The following is a 20,731-nucleotide window of genomic DNA, read 5'->3' as shown; positions in this document are numbered from 1 at the left end:
GCTCAGAGAATGTAATGGGAGTATCAGGAATAACCCAAAGAGTTAAAAGACTTCCTCCTAGAATGGTGTCTGTAGGACCCCTAGAGGTACAACACTCCTTCCTTTTGATGCCTGACTCCCCTTTAAATTTGCTGGGGAGGGACCTTCTATGCAAACTCAGAGCCACAATAACCTGCTCCCCAGATGGCTCATTATTATTAGAAGTACCAGAGGAATCTTTAAATTTACTCCCTGTAATTCTCTCAGAGAGTCAGGAATAAAAAGAGCATCCCATCTTTGCAATACCTAAAGATATACAGGAGTCTCTTTGGGCCAAAACTTCTTCCGATGTAGGTTTACTTAAGTCGGCTGTTCCTGTGCAGATAAAAACTAAATCTAGCCCACCTCCTTCTATCCCTCAGTATCCCCTCTCAAAGGAGGCAATTGAGGGTATTACACCAGTTATTAACTCATTAATAGAACAGGGAATAATAATCCCTTGCAAATCTGAATACAACACGCCCATCCTGCCAATTAAAAAACCAAAAAGAGGGCCCGATGGCAAGCACCTCTATAGATTCGTACAGGATCTAAGGGCAGTGAATAATCACGTTATAAAGAAACACTCCGTAGTTTCTAACATACATACTATTATTTCATCTATTCCTAGCACAGCTCCATACTTTACAGTAGTAGACTTGTGTTCAGCTTTATTTTCCATACCTATACATGAGAACTCCAGGCATATTTTTGCTTTCACCTGGAAGGGCTCACAATATACCTGGTGTCAGCTGCCACAGGGTTATGTCGAAAGTCCAAGCTTATTTGAGCAAATTTTGAGCCAAGACACAGACAATATAACATTAAAAAATAGCAAATTAATCAAATATGTAGATGATTTACTCTTGGCTTCAACAGATGCAAAAACATGTCAAGAAGATAGCAAACACCTTCTTTTGGAATTGCACAAAAGAGGACATAAAATCTCTAAGGATAAAGTTCAGTGGTGTCTCCAAAAAGTAGAATATTTGGGATTCATCTTGACTGCGGGTGCTCATTATATTTCTCCAAAACGAATTGAGAATATTCAAAAATTGAGTGCTCCTACCACTAAGAAACAGCTGAGAGCAATTTTAGGAGCAACAGGGTATTGCAGACAATGGATTCCTTGTTATGGGGAAATTACTAAACCCCTTATAGCATTAACAAAGGATTCGGTTCCTGAACCCCTCAGATTAGAGCCTGAACACTTGTCAGCTATATCAGATCTAAAAAAGCTATCATGTCTGCCCCTGCTCTAGGCATCCCAGATTACAACAAGCCATTTACTTTATATGTGCATGAGCTAAGAGGAATAGCCTCTGGTGTGTTAAATCAGACTTTGGGACCTTCTCAGCGCCCAATTGCTTATTATTCTGCCCAACTAGACACAGTAGCAGCAGGAGAACCACCATGCCTTAGAGGAGTAGCTGCTACAGCCTTACTAGTAACAAAAACCGTTGATTTAGTATTGGGATGTCCATTAACAATAATGTGCCCACATGAGATTAAAGCATTATTGATAAAACATAGAACACAGGCATTCTCGGATCAGAGAATTACAAGGTATGAAATAACCTTATTAAAAAGTGAAAATATTACCTTGAAACGCTGTTCAACTCTTAACCCTGCCACCTTGCTTCCAGATTTACCTACTTCAGGAGAACCATTACATAACTGTGAAACATTAGTGTCCATGGCAGAAAAGCCTCGAGATAATCTCTTGGACACTCCCTTAGATAATGCAGATCTGATTTTATTTACCGATGGTTCCTCTTTTATGAGAAATGGCATACGTTACACTGGAGCTGCCGTAGTCTCAGAATTTGCCACTGAATGGTCAGCTTCACTACCTTCTAACATTAGCGCTCAAGGAGCAGAACTCATAGCTCTAAAACAAGCTTGTATAATTGCCAAGGATAAAAAGGCAACAATTTATACGGATTCTAGATATGCTTTTGGCATTGGTCACTCAGTCGGGATGCTATTGCTCCAGAGAAGATTTTTAACCTCAGCTGGAAAATCCATAGCTAATGCAGAAATTATTAATGAAGTTCTTTCTGCTCTCAAACTGCGTAAAGCCCTAGCTGTAGTTCATTGCTCTGCCCATACAGGTGGCTCTGACCCTGTCTCTAGAGGAAATGATTGAGCAGATGCCGCTGCAAAGCTAGCAGCCATAGAAGGACCTGGATTAATTTTAACATTAATAACCACTGATAATTTAAATTTATCGCTTTCCTATAATGAAAAGGAAGTGGAAAAATGGAAACAAAAATTTAAAGCAAAATAGATTAATGGAGTATGGGTGTCATCTGAAGGAAAACCCCTGCTCCCTAGAAGTTTCTATAACCAAATTTGCCAATCTATTCATAAAAATGGTCATTTTGGCACCCAGGGCATTGTGGACTCTGTCAAGAGAGTATGGATAGCCCCTGGTATAACTACTATAGCTGGTCATACGCCTTCCTCCCCGACACTTAATCCTTAAGTGGGGGTATATACATTTCTGGTTGCTAGAATTCTAAAGACTAAGGAGGGTGGAGTAAAACTAAACTTCATAATATATGGGTAGGGGACATTGAGGAGTCACTAGGGGACCTCCTTGGTTTTGATCCTGAGAGATGAGGAAGATACAGCTATAGAGAAGGTGGAGGTTCTGTCTAGGTGAGCAAGAACAATGTATTTGGGACACACTGAGCTCAAGCTATCTACTGGGCCCCTAGTGTGAAATCCCTGTAAGGAAACTTGAGATGAAAGGCTGGACGTCAGCATAGAGATTGGGATGGAAAATGTAAATCTGAGACTCATCAGCAGAGAGATGGTGCTTGTATCCCTGGTAGGTGATGAGATCACCAAGTAAAGAAGTCCAGAGGGAGAAGAGTAGAGGGACAAAGACAGGGCTGGAGGAACTCCCTCACCCTAATCCTAGTTTTAGCACGATCTAGAGGAGGAGCCAGCAGAGAAAACAGAGAATCACAGGTCAGAGAGTTAAGAGCTAAAGCAGAAGAGAGAGAGCCATGTCCTAAAACCTTATATATATATATATATATATATAGTAGTCTCTCAGTGATTGAGAATGACTATTGTCTTTGGGCAGTTTCATCTACGGTGTACCCTCATGTGGCTTTGAAGTCCCAAGGCTGAGGCGCAGAGTTTGTGGCACATGGGTCATGGGATGCCAATTGTTATGGGAGGTGCAGTTGTGGCCTGGTGTCGGCGTTCACACACAGCGGCAAGATGTCGACATGGCTCATCTTCAAAGGTGGCGGCAACATGGTTAATGTGGGTTCGCCAGCTGCTTCTGTCAGAGGCAGCAAGTTCTAGTTGCTTTGGTGTCATGCCAGCCCACTTCAAGTTGGACTTTAGCTGATCCTTGAATCTTTTCTTTGGTCGGCCTTGTTTCCTGAGTCCAGCTGTCAGTTCACCATAGAATACCTGTCTTGGTATTCGCTGTGGGTCCATGCGGATGACGTGTCCAGACCATCGTAGCTGGGTTCTGAGGATCATGACTTCGATGCTGGTGGAGTTGGCTCTGTCGAGGACTTCCTGATTGGTGATTCGGTCCTGCCATCGGATCCTCATGATTGACAGGAGAGAGCATTGGTGGAATTGCTCCAGCTGTTTCATGTGCTTCCAGTACAGTGTCCATGTCTCACAACCATACAGTAGCGAGCTGAGGACCACTGCATTGTACACTTTGAGCTTTGTCGCAGTGCTTACACCTCTGTGTTGGAGGACTTTGCAGCGCAGCCACCCAAGTGCCTGGCTGGCCTTTTGGATCCTGGCATTAATCTCGTGGTCTAGGGACCCATTGTTGGCGATGCTGCTGCCCAGGTAGTTGAAGGTGTTGACATTAGAAAGCTGCGTGATGTCGATTGTAATGCACGGCTGGTTCGTTGGCCTCCCTGGTGCAGGTTGGAACAGCACCTCTGTTTTGCTGAGGCTGATAGTCAGGCCAAACAGTTTTGTTGCGGTGGAGAACCTGTCCACAATGGTTTGGAGATGAGTTTCTTGGTGGGCCATGAGAGCACAGTCATCTGCGAAGAGAGCTTCCAGGATCAGTCTCTCTGTTGTCTTTGTTTTTGCAGTCAGGCGGCGAAGGTCAAATAGTGAGCCATCCAGTCGCTTTTGATGTAGACTCCCAGGTCTAGATCCATCACAGCATGTCGTAATACTTGGGTGAAAAATAGTTTGAATAGTACCAGAGCGAGGACACAGCTTTGTTTCACGCCATTGAATATGTTGAAGCGATTGGAAGTCTTTCCACCAGATAGGACTTCCCCTGTCATGTCGACATGAAAGAGCTGGATCAGTTTGACAAATTTTTCTGGACAACCAAACTTGCTGAGGATCACCCACAATGCATCCCTGTTCACTGTGTCAAACGCCTTTGTCAGGTTTATGAAGACAATGTAGAGACTCAGGTTCTGCTCAAGGCATTTTTCCTGCATTTGTCTCACCGTGAAGACCATGTCGATGGTGCTGCAATCTGGTCGGATGCCACATTGTGATTCAGGCAGGTTCTGCTCTGAGACAGATGACAGGAGTCTGTTGAGTATAACACAGGCAAGGATCTTTCCAGCAGTGGAGGGTAGTGAGATGTCTCTATAGTTGTCACAGGCTGCTCGTGAGCCTTTGTTCTTGTATAGGGCTACGATGGAGGCATCTCTGAGTTCTGGGGGCATGTCTTCCTCTTCCCATATGCTGGTCAGTACTATATAGAATGCCTGGAGAGCCTTTCCATTTAAGGCCTTGTACACCTTGGTTGGGATCCCGTCTTTACCAGGTGCCTTGCCTGCACTCATTTGTTTAATGGCTTTTTGGACTTCCTCTATTGAAGGAGGGACATCAAGTTGATAAAACCCTAGAGAGAAGAAAATATCAAGGATTAGAGAGTGGGTCAAAAGCCTTAAAGGCTGCAGACAGGATTGAGAGAAGGAGGACTGAGGAGGTGGTCTCTATCATCTCAGAAAGAGAAGAGGATACAGGGTAGGAGGTAAGGAATAGAAGGAAAAGAGTGAGATGGAGAAAGGATGGAGGCCCTCCCTTGATGTGGAAGGAGTTGATGAATATTCTTATGGGTAAAAGGAAATGAGGATTCACACTGAGGCCAGAAAGACTTGGTGCCTGCAGTCTACTTGTCCTGAGTAGGGGTAAACTGCAACTTGTAGTGGGGCTGGGGGTGTCCAGTGTGGCAAATGGAGCATTGGGATAGCTTTGCCTCAGGGACCAGGTTTCCAGACAAATGTAGAAGAAAATGAAGAAGTTGACTATGACAAGTGAAAGATAAAATGACTGAGGAATCAAAGCTCTGCTCTTCTGAGCACATCAATTTACTAAAGCAATGTATGCCAACTGCCTAACCAATAAGGACCAAGCCCTTTCCTGGGCTTAGGGCTGGACACTGAAATCAGGGGGAAAGAGGGACTTATCTAGGACTCTAAACAGGAGATACAGCTAGTCCAGGTTCCCAGCCAGGCAGGAAGAGGGTCAAATAATGTAAAGAGGCTTTCTCCCAATTCTTCTGATTGAATAAACTTTCCTCACCAGACAGAATTTGGACGAGGAACACAACTCAACAGAAGGGAACTGAGCCAGCTCCAGCACTGAGTCACAAGATGGGGAATGTTTCCACAATTCACCCTCTTGCTGCCCCAAATCCCCTCCCTTCCTTCCCAAGATGGAATCAGCTCGGTAGATGGCACAAAGTCGGCTTGCCCCAGATTCTTCACACACCCTACAGGAAATGCTAAGACCATTCCTTAGGGGAATACTGAGAATAGAGATTTTCTGGAAACAGCAGCCATGTCAACCTAGGCATCTCTCCTCAGAGAAAGGGAGCTGAATACTTTAGTCTACACAAATTTCTCTAGTGAAACCTCAAAGAAGCTGCTTCAGGTTGAACAGAATTCTTAAAGTATTAAATCCAAAAATATAATGCAGGAGAAAAAAATGTAATTTCACCCCTAAGGCCATGAGGAAGAGGGTATCTGACAGAGTTTGATAAAATCATAACAAAATTCATTTGGGAAAACAAAAGATCAACCATATCAAGGAAAAATGATGAAAAGCCAGAATAACTGGGGGACAGCACTATCAGAGCTCAGACCAGATCAAAGTCAGCAGTTATCCTAAACCTGAGGTATTAGTAAGATAATAAGGAGATAAAGCAATGGAACAGATTAAAGAAAATAACTCCTGTCAAGTGGCAAACAAGCAATTTGGGAGAAAATTCCTTATTTGGTAAAAACTGCTAAGAAAACTGGAAAGCAGCCTGGAAGGAAATGAGACTCAGAGCATAAGCCTACACAATACTCTACTACACATGGTTTAAGGAAATGTGAGCTTAATATTAAAGATCAAACTATAAGAAGGTAGGAGAGAAAAAGTTCATACACATCTCACAGCTACCAAGAGATGTATGTAGAATATTATTTTATTTTCTCCACAATTACAGGTAAAAACAATTTCTAACAGTCATCTTTTTTAAGATTGAGGTACAAATAGTTTCCCTCCCTCTATTCCTCCTCCCTGAGAGTGAGCAATCTGATCTAGACTTTACCTGACCAATCATGTAAAATATTTTTCCTTATTAGTCATTTTGTGGAAGAAATCTCAAACCAAAGAAAATGAATGTAGGAAAAAAGGAAAAAAATGCTTTGGTCTGAATTCAGGGACCATCAGTTCTTTCTCCATAAACAGATGGTTTTTCTCATCATGAGTCCTTTGGGATTGTCTTAAAACACTGAATTGCCGAGTATAGCTGAGTCCTTCATAGCTTCTGACCACACAATGTTGCTATTCTCCTAGAAAATGTTCTCCTGCTTCTTCTCATACTTTGCATCAGTTCATGGAAGTCTTCCCAGGTTTCTCTGAAATGATCCTATCTGTTATTCTGCATAGCCCAACATGGTTACAACTTGTTCTGTCATTCCCCAATTAATGAATGTCTCTCCATTTCCAATTTTCTGCTACCACAAAAGACCTGCTATATAAATATCTTTGTATAAATAGGTTCTTTCCTTTCAGAGGTTGATAACGTGGAGTCCATCTAAGATAAAGATTTGCAGTGCCCTCATCAAGAGACTGATACCTCAGAGTCTGTCTGAGAATGGGTCCAAGTGCCTCATCTTCCCCTTCTTTAGGTGTCTCATAGTAATACATGTTTTTGCTGGCAAAGACATGTTGTTGCTGACCATTACATGAACCCTGGATGGTGCTTGAATCATTACCTTATACCAGGTGCCTATCTGCATTCCTGGAACCATTACCCTAATCTTATCCTAATTCCTGGAATCCTTATCCTACACCAGGTGTCATATCTACCATTCTTGTTATACTGTCACAAGGACTTTTCTCAGAGGATTGCTTTCACTTTCTGTGATATGTACCTTTAAAAGATTTTACCAGCTTTCAATAAACTTGTATGCACTTGTCAGCAACAAATGTGACCCTTCTGACTCCAACATTTGTATTCTCTCATTTTTTCTCTCACCCTAACCTGGGGAACTCTGGTCCTAGTCCTTTCCCCCTAAAAGGGGCTTTTATACTTTCCCTCTGTTGGGGATCTCTCTGGGATATGTGCCTAGATCAAAGGGTATGCACAATTTGAAAGCCTTTTGGGCAAAGTGCTAAGTGGCCCCCCAAATGGTCAGTCAATGGACAACAGCTCCACCAACAATTCATCAGTGTCCCAGCTTTCACACATCTCTGAACTGATCATTTTCTTTTTCTGGAACAATGGCCAAATTGACAGGTGTGAGAGGGTGCCTCAGAAGTGCTTTACTTTGCAGTTTAACAATACAAATCCTTAGCCAAACTTGAGATAGAGGCAATTATCCAAAAGAAAAAAAAATGGAAAAGTTTGATTACTTAAAACAGAAAAATGTCTGCATAGAAACTTAACCTCTGTTTGCCTCAGTTTCCTCAACTATGAAATGATGAGAATAAGAACATTTACCCCAGAGGGTTATTACACAGATTGCTGAAAGCATATTTTTAAAGGAAAATATAAAGTATTCTAGTCTGTCTACATCCCATTCTTTGCCATCGAGACAGATGCTCTTCTGACAAGACCAGGATATCTCTCTCAGGACCTCCCTAAACCTATTTGTAAAGAAAATTCCCAGGCCTTCCAGAAACTTGCCCTTCTCTTCAACCTGTCCAACAAGGGAAGGACTAGACCAGTGAGGAATTCTACTGAACAGAGAAGGAATGTACCCAGCTGCTGGCTCTGGTACTGCTCAAGAACACTCAAAGTTCCTCTTCTGAGAAAAAGGCCCCATATCTAGGTGAGTGTCCTTCCTGGGCTTACCCCAAATTCCTCAGACTCTCTGGATCAGGGAGCACAGCAGCAGGCCAATGGGAGGGGGGTCACACTCCAGAGTGGATACAAAATCCACAGGGGAGCTCTCTGGGTGCCTCCTAAACTGCCTGATTCTGACTGTCTCTGGCAAGGACATTCTTACAACAGGCTCTACTGGCACATAATGACCTTCCAGTCCTTTCCTCTCCCCTCACACCTGTGGAAAGGAAAACTGAAGCAAGTTTTGGACTTTCTGCCAATCAGGTAAAACAAACAGCAGTTGGAATGTTAGAGAGAAGATATTGACAAGAATGAAAGTTGGTGGGAGGAGGGGAACTTGGAGAGGGACAGTTGGTCTCCTGAGGGGGCTCTCTCTCTCCTGCCCCTCATACTGGAAGGAGCCTCTCTCCCTGTCTCAGGATAGAAGTACCTCTATTCCTGATTTTCCGAACTGTGTGCTCTATTGAATTGCTGTGATTGTTACATTGAACAAAAGGATGGAAGGGGAGTGGTTTGAACTGTAAGGCTGGTCTTTAGGGCACCAGCCTGAAGAGACCGATGCAACCAGCTTCGATAATCAGAACCTTTTCTTCCTCTTGTTGTCTACTGCTAAAGACTTTGAACTTAAGAAAGATAGCACAGATTAGCATAGACCGGAATAAAAGAAGCCCTCCACCAGCCTGCAAGGCCTGGCCTCAGCTCAAAAGCTGAGAGAGACTCAAACCCAATCTAGGGAAATCCCGATTACCTCTTCCCTGATACCTCCCCAATCCAAATTGTTATTAAAATTCATCTTTATTTAAATAACTGTAGTGAGATAAGAGGACTGTCCTTTCAGGTAGTCATAGAGGGAGCAGAACCCAAGGAGAGCCATTCAACCATAAAGGTCCTTATTGGACCCCTGCTGGGTGACCTTGGTCCTGGGAGAAGGAGGGGTCCATGCTTTCCTGCTCTGGGGTATCTTCAACATCAATCAATAGAGAAGACATCCCCTCGGGCTATCATAGTTGACCCATTTCTCAGGAACCCCATTTTTTAAGGATAGCCTCTCAGCAGGGGGTATTCCTCTCCTTTTACCTCACTGGCAGCCATATTCCCTCTATCCCTTCAACTCCTCCATTCCCTGTTACAAAAACTTCCTTACCTGCTGTATATCTTCAATCTCAATAATCCCTATAACTATTACAGTTTTGGAGTGCCAACCAGGAACACATATGGCAGCATACCTCCCTTCTCCTCCTCTGACCCAGGGACACTGGTCTCCTGGCTTAGCCTTGGCCAAGACCTTCCCTGGTCTGATTCTGGGCCTTTCCAGGGGCTGTCTGTCTCCCTCATGCCTCTGGCCTCAGAGCTTCCTTCAAGTCCCAGCTGAATCCTCCCCTCAGGAACCAATGACTCCCTTAGAGCCTTCCTTCCCACAATGCCTCCCTCCATCTGGCCTCAGGGCTGCTGAGGGTTCTCCTCAGTTAGACTTGGGGGAGGGGAGGGGGCTTCTCCCTTCCTTTGTGCTGAGCAGTGCCAGGCACACACCAGGGTATTCCTCCAGACTGGCTGACTTGGGGTAAGAAGTGGGAAAGATGAAGGAGCTGGAGAGACCTGGGAAAACTCGAGGACTTGAGGCAGAAGCCAGTGAGCAGCACCAGATCACAATGTCTTCCCTGAGGATGGAACAGAGCAGGGGACCCCCTCAGGCTCTGCTCCAGACCAGATTCAAGAGGGAACAGGTAAAAAGAAGCAGAGGAAGAGGATGTGAGTATTGCTAGGCAAGCAGAGAGAGCAAAGACATGATCAGGAGACAGAAAAGAAGGAGTCAATGGGCGTCCTTGGGGCTCACTTGTGTACATGGAGAAATCCAACACAGGAGGCAGCACCTAGGGAGGGAGCTCTTGGGGTCTGAGCTGCTCAAGGAATCACTCCCAAAGCCAAGAAGAGAGCTGGGAAGTGCTATTCCTCCTACCTTGGATGTGTGTACAGAGATGGTCCAACAGGAAGGAGGGAGCAGCTTCCCAGTCCATCTTGGGTCAGAGCCAGGTATAAAGGGTGAAATTATGGCAGAGACTGAATGGCAGAGACTGAATGTATAATTAATTTAGGTCGCCAAGGATTTTATTTATAAAATCCTAATGAAAAACCCAAGTCAGCTGGAAATTTTATGTTGATTTTAATTGATATTGGAGGAGATTAAGGAGGAGGAAGAAGGAAAGGAGTAAGTTCCCCCTTCTCCCTCCTCCCCCCCCCCCCAGTGTGAGGGGGAAGATTAGGAGATAAGGGTTTGGATTATGAAGGAGGAAGGAGTCAGGCTTGAACTCCCAAAAAGGAAAAAGCTAAGACAAGATGCTGGAACCTGAAATCAGCTCCAGGGCAAACTCACCACCAACCCAGACAATAAATGCCACCACACAAAGATGTCAGAACACTTAGCATGCTGCAAGCCAGGGTTGTCTCTCTGTGGGAAAGAGGAGGAGAGAGGAAGTGATGTGCCGTATATAGACAGTTTCACATCACTTTCCTGCATCTCATCTGTACCAATTATGACTTAGCTTGACTTAGGATAGCCTAGAGGTCTGTCCTATTTTTCTGCATATGTTTGTTGAAGGCCATTTCCTTAGATTAATTAAATCTTGGGTTTGATGCAGACCTTCCAAATCTTGTTAAACTAAAAAGGGAGGAGAAATGTAGAGTTTCCAAGACCTGATTCTGTTATTCCAAGTATCTCCATTGCTATTGATGATGAAATAGCTAAATCAGATCTTCTAAAGAATGGTCTGATTAGGGTGGAATAGTTTTAAAATTCACACAGGGAAAGGCAGGCTTCACTGGTTGATGGGGCTCTGATTTGGGGCTGGAATGCACTTACCTGGGCTGGGAGTCTGTCCCTCTCAAAGGTCATCCCTGGAACTCCAGGCTCCCTGTCAAGGCAGCAAAGTAGCCCCAGTGAGTCCATCTGGTAAAGCTCCTCCATCTTTTCCCAGTCTTGTCTCCCCACTCAGGCTCCTACCCACCTCCTTCCCCCACATTATGGCCTCTTGAATGGAGCTTCAGCCAAAGCTCTTCCCAACAGGCCTTCCTTGGCCCAGGGAATGTCTGACTTCTGAGCAGCAGGAGCTGGCCTGGAGCCCCTCTCCCAGGACAGTCCCTCCCCTCTTTCTCCCAGGGTAGAAAAGCCCATCTTCCTCACTGCCTTTGGGCTCACTCTCTGGGCCAATTGCTCTTGGTTGAACCTGAGAAGAAAGCTGCCCTGATCTCCCTCCCAGGTCGGGATCTGGCACAGCCCCATCCCTCCTTGGGCCGGGCCCTGGGCCTCTGCACCCTGAGCTGGGGAGGGAGAAGGGACCCAGAGGAGCAGAGGTTTTCCCTTACCTTGCTAGGCTTGAGGCTGCCCCACAGGGATCTGGTGAGGAGCCACAGGAGTCACCAAGGGCCAGGTGAGCCCCCTCCCTCCATTCCTACTCTTCTCCCCCCATCCCAGACCCCTAAGAGGCAGCAGAACCTTGGGATCCCACATCGGATGGGCCCAGCCAGAGCCTCCAGGGCTGAGGGTGGGAGTCCAAACCCCCTCGCAGGGAAAGAGCCTGAGGGCTCTGCTAGAAGGTGGAGCAGGGAAGTATGGGGAAGGGGAGCCAAGAGAGGGCCTGGGAAGGCACAGGTTCCAACAGAGCTCCTGGCAAGGAAGTCAGGGACCCTGGAGAGACTCGGATGTTCCTGGGGATGGCTGAGCCTGGGGAAATAGGATGAAGGGATGCTGTGGTCTCCCTAGGAGCTGGGGAGGGTGCCTGGGACCCTCTGGCAAAGCTCAGGATTAGAATCCCTAAAGGGAACTGGAGCCAGGGAACCCAAGGCCTGGGACCTGATGGGGACCAGCCCAAGGGCAAGGGGCCCAGGAAAGGGCTTTGGTTAGGGTGGGAGGAGGGGATGGGGCAAGAAGGCAGAGCTCAGGGATCCTCACAGAGGACCAGGCCTGAGGGCAGCACAGAGGAATCTCTAAGCAGGAGCTGGGGGTCAAGAGATCTGGGTTGGGAATTGCTGGGCCCCTGGAATGGCCCCTTTATCCCTTTAGAACCCTCCCCAACCTCTAGACTCCACTCCAGAGTTGGGATTCCCCCAGGGTGACCACCACCACCAGGCTAGGCAGGAGAGAGCCTCCCTCCCCCTGAATCCAGCCCCTTCTTCCCTCTCCCACAATCCTAGAGACCCTCCCGTCCCCATAGACTGCCTAGATACAGCCTGAGGGAGGTGGACTCACATGTGGGGGAGCCCCAGGAGGATGGAATCTTGAGGAGAAGAGGAAGTTCCTTTGGAAGAGCAGTTGGTCTCTCAGTCAGGAGAAGCCAAAGAGAGATGGTTGAATAAGACTTTCTCCATTACCCACTTTTTCCTGCTTGTGACTGGAACTCTTTACCCCCAACACTTCCCAACTGAAGGGACTCAGAGAAGAGAAACTTGAGAAAAGGCATTTTGAATCTCTGTCAGACTTTACCTCAGCAGCTGTTGCCATGGGTCTGAACTGTGGCCATGGGGCTAAACCCAGGGTCAGTCAACCTGACTATCTCTCAGGGGGCTCAGGTTGTGAAATCCCAAGTTCCCTTCAAACTCAAGGAGTGAGGGAAAACAAGATTTTAGAGAGACAAGGACCCTCTTTTCCCCAACTTTCCTTTCCCTTTCTTTTCCCAGCCAGTTCTTCCTTTGAATTACCCTGATTGAGTTAATTGACATTAAAGTAGTTATCTTTTTCCTAAGCTGTGAATCAAGTGTGAGTGAACAGATCAAGGGGAGAGACATCTTCCTAATAAGAAACCCTTTGGTCTCCAGTAATGGAGGGAGGACAAGAGGGACAAGAGAAAATATGGGACAGCAGCCATAGCTAAGGAGGGAAGGCAGAAGGAAAAATCTTCAAACCCCCTCTCCTTTTTCTGAGCCAACCCTAAACATCAGCTGTCCTCCCCTAGATCATATTCCCTTTACCATCCCCAAACTTTTTCTCCTTTACATCTGGCACCCCAGAATTTAATAGAATCCTCATTTAAAAAAAAAAAAAAGCTTTAGTGACCAATTGTTATCAACTGTCACCAATTGTCAGTTGTAACTCCTGAGATTAGCAGCCATTGTCACTGGCTCTGCCTAGGAGTTTCCACACAGGATCAAAGACATCTTGAGTCTGGTGGAGGGGAGTAGAAGTTAGTCACCAACTGCCATTCTGGATCAATTGGAACACTGGGAAAGTGAGACAGTGTGAAAAGGACTATACTAGGGCTGTCAGTGATAGGATCTAGCCATCTTGGATGCTATCTAGCTAGAAGCAAAGTTTGTGGGGACAACAACTAGTCCTAACTGTTAGCTCCTCTATTAGAGTGGGAGGAGGGAGAGAGAGGAGGAGAACCAGGAACAGGGCCTGGATGTGGCCAAGAGGCCAAGGTGGGCCTAATCTGACAGAAATTGACCTAAAGCCAAAGCCCTGCTATCAGGGGGAGGGGGACAGGCTGCAGGAGGACCACCTGGGAGCTCTCCCATCCCAGAAGTCCTCAAGTTCCTACCAGAGGCCACCATGGGCTGGGGAAGGGGTCAAGGTGGTCCCTCCCACTGCTCCAGGAGGGCCCAGCCAGCCTCTAGGGGGAGATCCTCAAGCCAGGAAGCCCTTCCAGGGGGCCAGCCAGGCCCAGGGTTCAAAGACCAAAGGGGGAACCACCAATAGCACAGGAAGAGTCTGGAGCCAGATCCGAACCCGAGGCCCTCAGCACTGCATGCCTGGCAAACTCTCCTGTGCTCTTCAGAGGCCCAGATGGGGCTCCCTTTGCCAGAGGGCAGTCCTCCTAGTGGGGAAGGCCCTCCTTCTCCCCTCAGCTCAGCATTCCTGATTGCAGAGCCTTCCTGGTGCTGTGCTGGCCTCTTGGGCTCTCTTTCCCCTTCCTGCCAGCTTCCATTCAGCCCCTGCGGTGAATTTCCTCTGACTCCCCTCCCCCCCTTCAAATCCCCCATGATGTTCTCTGGCACTCCCTGTCCTAATGGCCCCATCCCCCTCCTCCCTGCCATACTCTCTTCCCTGGGCCACAGCAGCCTCCTGGAGGGTCCATGAAAAGCACCTCTAGCTCCTGGCCAGGAGCACCTTCTCTGGCTGTGCCCCAAGGATGACGGACAGGTTCTTCCTCCTCAGCTCAGATCACTGCCCTCCCTGGCTTCCCTACAGTCCAAAGGACAATCTCGCCTCCTCCAGGAAGCCCTCCTGAACTCCTCTTCACTCTCCACCCTCTTTGGTCATTATTGCCTGTTTAGCCAGTGTAAAAGGGAATTCTTAATACCTTGCTCTAATTTAACTGGAGAAAGTTGGCACAGTGGACAGAGAGCCAGGCCCAAAGATAAGGGCTTCTTTTACCCATGTAGATCAGCCAATAGAATCTGCTCTCAGAGAGGAAGTGAGGTAAGAATGACAGTTGGACTGTGAGAGATAAAGGCAAGCAGTTGGGAGAAAGTTTCCTGAGGGTGGCCTGGCAGTGGCTACTGTAAAATCTGACTGAAGGAGAGTGTGTGGGCTGCTGGCCCACATTGTTTAGTGAGTTATAACATACATGTAGCAAGAGAGTGAGATAAATAGTGTTGGTTCGGTCTGGTTAGCTAGGCTGGAGAGTTATTAGTGAGGCTCTCTCTAAGGACAGTTTTTAGTTAGGTTGATATAACAAGACTTGGGTAGTACTAAGTTAAACTCTCTTTCCTATCTTTCCGTCTTTACTATTTTTTTTTCAATTAAAACAAAAATGTGTTAAACTGCTCTCCTGTCTTGTCAAGCTCCTAATTTTAATCCTTACACCAGAATAGAGCATGGTTGGGGTGACTGAAGCAGAGGCTGCCCAAGGGGTGGGAGTAAGGGGGATGGGGAAGCAGGAGCTTGGGGGTCTGGGGCCCAGAGGCTGTCCCCAGCCAGCACTTCAGTTACCGAGGCTGGAGGCGCGGGGCAGAGGAAGTTTCATGGCTAGCTAAGGATCCAAGGTGGGAAAATCTTTGGAAGTGGAGGAGGGGGAGCTTAATGTCCTGCTTCCTAAAGGCCTCTGTGCCACGCTCCCTGTCTCCCCTCCTCCCTTCCTAGCCTCCAGTGTGAGGCCCGCCTCCTTCCAGCCCCCCCCTCCCCCTTCATTCCTCTGCACTATGGGCCTGCCCTACATCCCCTGTGGTTCAGAAGACTGGCACTTCTGGTGCTCCCCTGCTCATTTTAGGCCCCTGCAGTCTCCAGGGTTTCAGGCTGAAAGAAAAGGATCCTGGGTCCTCAGGTATTCGAGTTCCAAACCTAAGACAGTCTGGGGGAGGTAGAGATATTCTCTTCTCTCCCCCTCCCCATACTGGCAGAAGAGAAATGCAGGTGTGAATTCTATCAACATTTAAAGAACATTTAATCCTGATACTATATAATTTTTTTTGGTAACATAACCGCAGGAGTTCTTCAAAATCCTTCTTATGACACTAATATAGTATTGATACCTAAGCTAGGAACACTAAAACCAGCTAGAAACTTATAGATCAATTTCCTTAATGACTATCAATGCTGAAACCTAAAATAATAAATACTAGCAAAGAAACTACAACAATCTACCACAAGAATTATTATTCGTTGGATATGTGGTTTTTTTTCCATTATAAATCATATTAAAATTGTCTGGAGGGATTTTGTAAATGTTTGTAGTTTGGTACAATAAAAATTATTAATCTTTGTGCTGTATGAACAACAACAACAACAACAACAACAACAACAAAACCTTTTATTATGACCAGGTGGGATTCATACTGGGAATGTAAGTCTGGTTTCATATTAGGAAAACTATCAGCATCATTGACCATATCAATAACAGAACTAAGAGAAATCACATGATTACTTAATAGATTCAGGAAAAGTCTCTGACAAATCACAACAACCCTTCCTATGAAAAACACTAGTAAGGGGAACAGCTGGGAGACTCAATGGATTGAGAATCAGGCCCAGAGATGGAAGGTCTTGGGTTAAAATCTGGCCTCAGACACTTCCTACCTGTGTGATCCTGGGCAAGTCACTTAACCCCCAATGCCTGTCCCTTACAACTCTTCTACCAGAAGCAATACACAGTACTGATTCTAAGAGAGAAGGTGAGTGTTTAAAAAACAAAATAAAGTAACTAGCAAGTAGAGGAATAAATGAGAATTAGTGAAAAAAAATGTGAAGGATGTTGCCCTAGCAGGAGCAGATCTTAAACTGTACTATAAGGAAATAATCATCAAAAGATCTGGTCCTGCCTAAGAAATAGAAGGCCTCAGCAATCTCATGTTTGATAAACTCAATGATCCCAGCTTGTGGGATAAGAACTCATGATTTGACAAAATCTGCTGGGAAAACTGGAAAACAGAATTGTAGGCACTAGTTCTAGACCAATATCTCATATCCTACACCAAGTTATAGTCAGAACAGGTGCAGTTATAGAGGGTGCTATTAAGAATAAATGAGAGAAACATTGAATAGTTTACCTGTCAGATCTAGGGAGACAGGATGAATGGATAACCTAACAAAAGATAGAGAATATTGCCAGATGTAAAATGAATGAATTTAACTATATTAAACATATATATTTCTTTTTTACAAACAAATCCAATGTAACCAAGATTAGAAGGGAGACAACTGGGAAAAAAGAATTTTATAACAAATTTCTCTGATAAAGGTCTCATTTCTCAAATATATAGAGAATATATAGAGACAAATTGATAAGAATACAAGTCATCCCCTACTTGAAAAATACTCCAAAAAGATGATTAATAAATTTCAAGATAAAGAAATCAAAGACATCAGTAAGCATATGAAAAAAAGTGTTCTAAATTATTTTGGATTAGAGAAATGCACATTAAAACAACATTGAGGTACCACCTCATACCTATCAGATTGACCCTACAGTAAAGGAAAGTGGGAAGGGGGTGTGCTGAGATGTTTCAAATCTTGAGCATGTGATTTTTAACATTATCCCTAAAGACCCTCATGATCAAAAAAAAACCCATGACTATTGTGGGATTTTCAGCCTAAGAGAGTAAAGATACAATTGAAACACCCTCTTCCTTCCCCTCCTCAGCTTATCTTGCTGCTCTTTCTAGAGTTGGAATGTTTCCCAGGCTATAGATAAATTCTTCTCAAGGTTTTCAAAAATAGATCAAGAAAACTAAGGATTTTATGGCATGAGGTGGGATGCTGGGGGCCATCAGTCCATGATGTCTTGACAGAGTCATTTGTGGTAGCTGGAGAGACCACAGAGTGGTCCTTGGCAAGATGTGACTGCCCACTCTATCCCCCTTGCATGACCTCTTTCATCAATGTCCCTTACCTATGAATTGACATCATTATTATTCCCCCTAGCCTCAAAAGAAATAATGCAAGAGTAAAACACATGTACCCTAATTCCCTAAAACATCACCCTTAAACACAATACCCAAAAGACTATCATGGGTTAACTTTTATTTAGGTACATAATTCCCAGCAAAACCGCAGCTACAGGCCAAACCTAAAACTTTCTCATGAAGCCAGCACACAAATCAATCATAGAGGCCCATACAATACATACAGGTACAGTACAGGTACACTAAGCTTCAATATGCCTCAGTGACTCATTTACATAAATCAGTAACTCAAACTCCCTAGTAAGCCACCTGTGATGAAATCATTTATCTTGTATTCTGTCTGTAATCACAATACAAAAATATAGAATGTTAATCAAGTGATTTTTTAAAAGTTAATGTATCATTTTTCTAATTATCTCTCTTTGATGTGTTAGGTAATGCAATCTGCATGCCAAGAAAATGGGTACAAAAATAAAAATCAAGCCTGGGGATGGGGGAGCAACCATCAGATGCCAAGCAGTTCCATGGCCATAATCCAGACTACATAGGAAACAGCAGAATATGACAAACAAGTAAAAGCATCTAAACCTACCAAAAAATAGAAATTACCTACAAGCTCTTGAAGAATTTAAATCTGAGATTATGAGAAAGATGGAAGAGTTATGGCAAGAAAAGTGGGAAATAGTTCAAAAAGAAAGTAACAGTTTAAAAGATAGGAACTTCAATTGGAGAAAGAAGCTCAGAAATCAAATGAAATGATAAATAAATTGGAGACCAAAATTAAACAGCTGGAAGCCATGAAAAGCCAAACCAAAAGGGAAAAATCAAAAGATTATAGCAGAAAACTAGTCTTTAAAGACTAGACTTTAAAGACCAGAATTGGGCAATTAGAAGTCAATGATCTCACAAGACACCAAAAATTAATAAAGCAAAGTCAAAGGAGTGACAAAATAGAAGGAAACATGAAATATTTCACTGAGAAAATTAATGACCTTGAAAACAGATCTCAAAGAGACAATTTGAGAATCACTGGTCTACTTGAAAATCCGGAAATTAATAGGAAACTTTACATCATACTACAATAAATTATCCAGGAAAACTGCCCTTTTTGATGCCTCCCAGCACACTCTGATGTTCTTCAAGAAGAGGGCAAAATAGACATTGGAAGAATATATAGATCACCCTCTACATTAAATTCTTAAAAGATAACACCCAGGAATATAATCATTAAATTCAAGAGCTTCCAACATATGGAGAAAATTTTATAAGAAGCCAGAAAGAGACAATTCAGATATCAAGCAGTACCAATTAGGATTACAAAGGATCTGGAAGCCTCTACACTAAAAGACCACAAGGCATAGAATACAATATTCAGTAAAACAAGAGAATTGGGTCTACAACCAAGAATCACCTACCCATCAAAACTGACTATATAGTTCCAGGAGAAAGTATGGGCATTCAAAAAAAAATAGAAGATTTCCAAGTATTTGTGAAAAAAAGACCAGAATTAAGTGTGTATAAATGGAGATTTTGAGCCTTTGGACTTCATCTCCCAGAAGTCCCTTAGTATTTCCCCAAATTCCCTCTTTGTGAGTTCCCACATTTTGATTGTTTTTAAGTAGCTGTAACTCTTCTCTTTTCCTCTTTTTGGATCTGCTACCTAGCTGAATTCAGGCAGTTCTTTTGCCCTTGTTATTATTAATAAAACTTTATAAAATATAATAGTTATTGTATATTAATTTTTATCTTTACACTTTTGGCAACCACAAAGCAATTACAAATTCTCAAAAAATTTTTGAGCAGATAGCCTTACAGTAAAGATAGTAAGTTTGCCAGGTCACTGCCCACCATGAGTCTGTGGTGGGGTGTGCCTGGGCTCCTGCCCTTCCCTGCCGCCTGCTGCTGCCTGCTGTCTCTCCTGTTCATCTTCTTGGCAAGCATTCCTCAGCACACTCCAACCAGCTTAGAGCCGCCTCTTGCCTAGACCAGACTTGTCTATTTTGAGTTTATTCTCCTCCTATAATAGTGAACAAGTTTATTGGGATTGGTGAAAAGGATTTTGATTGAACTGCCTGTCCATTCCTTCTCATTGGTATATATTATTGCATTTACTGATTGCTTTAAGGTTTAAAGGTTTTTTTTTTTTAAGTTTATCTGTTTCAATTTAGTTAATACCTTTCTGTAATACTGAATCATTTTAAGCTACTATGTTTTGCTTATATTGATTTTTAATTTGTACCTTTACCTTTGCTGAAGAACAAAATATATCTGTTTAAGCCCATGAACATCTTACCTAACACCCTTGTCACTGGATCCATTGAAGATCACAGGTTGCCTCTGTTAATTGTCACATAGATGATGATGGATGGATTTCAACAAAACTGGTTAAATTGTGTGCAACCTTTGGAGAATTCAATCATCTAAAATTTTAATTGTAATTTTAGGGTGTCTTCAGAAATAATTTTAGTAACTAGTAGTTTATAAATGGATAATTACTCTTCATTTTAATGTACTTCCAGCAGAACAATCTAAATTTCTTGATGATGTTACAGACCCAAATAAGTTTTAGTTTATTTAATTTTTAAATAAAATTGTACTTAATTCAAAAATATGTTTGCCGAGATTAAAAGATTTGCTACATCTGTGAAAATTGTGACAAATGTCCATCAGTTTGTAGATTTTATTTATATCATACAGCAACTTATATGAAATATGATAGTGGGTTTGTTTGCTATTGTAATTAACTGGGCTCTTATTAATTTTGAGAACTTTTGTACTTCTTTGAATGTGCATTATCTACTGTGTTACTGTTTTATTCTGAAAATCATTTGTATTCACACATGGTTGACAGCGTGTCACTGATTTTAAGCTATATATTTTTTTTATTTTTAAAACTTTTTACTATTATTTTTCCTTGCATGTGCAATACAGTATCTGAGTTTTATTTTTCCCTACTTTTTGTATTTGAAGCACATGTCAACAATATTGCAAAGATTTTTTTTTAATTTTTTTTATTTTGCAGTAATATAAGTTTTAATTACATTTGTTCTAATATTAATGCATACCCAAAAAGCT

Source organism: Monodelphis domestica, chromosome 1 (assembly GCF_027887165.1).
Source record: "Monodelphis domestica isolate mMonDom1 chromosome 1, mMonDom1.pri, whole genome shotgun sequence".
Lineage (NCBI taxonomy): Eukaryota > Metazoa > Chordata > Mammalia > Didelphimorphia > Didelphidae > Monodelphis > Monodelphis domestica.
This window is presented reverse-complemented; position numbering follows the sequence as displayed.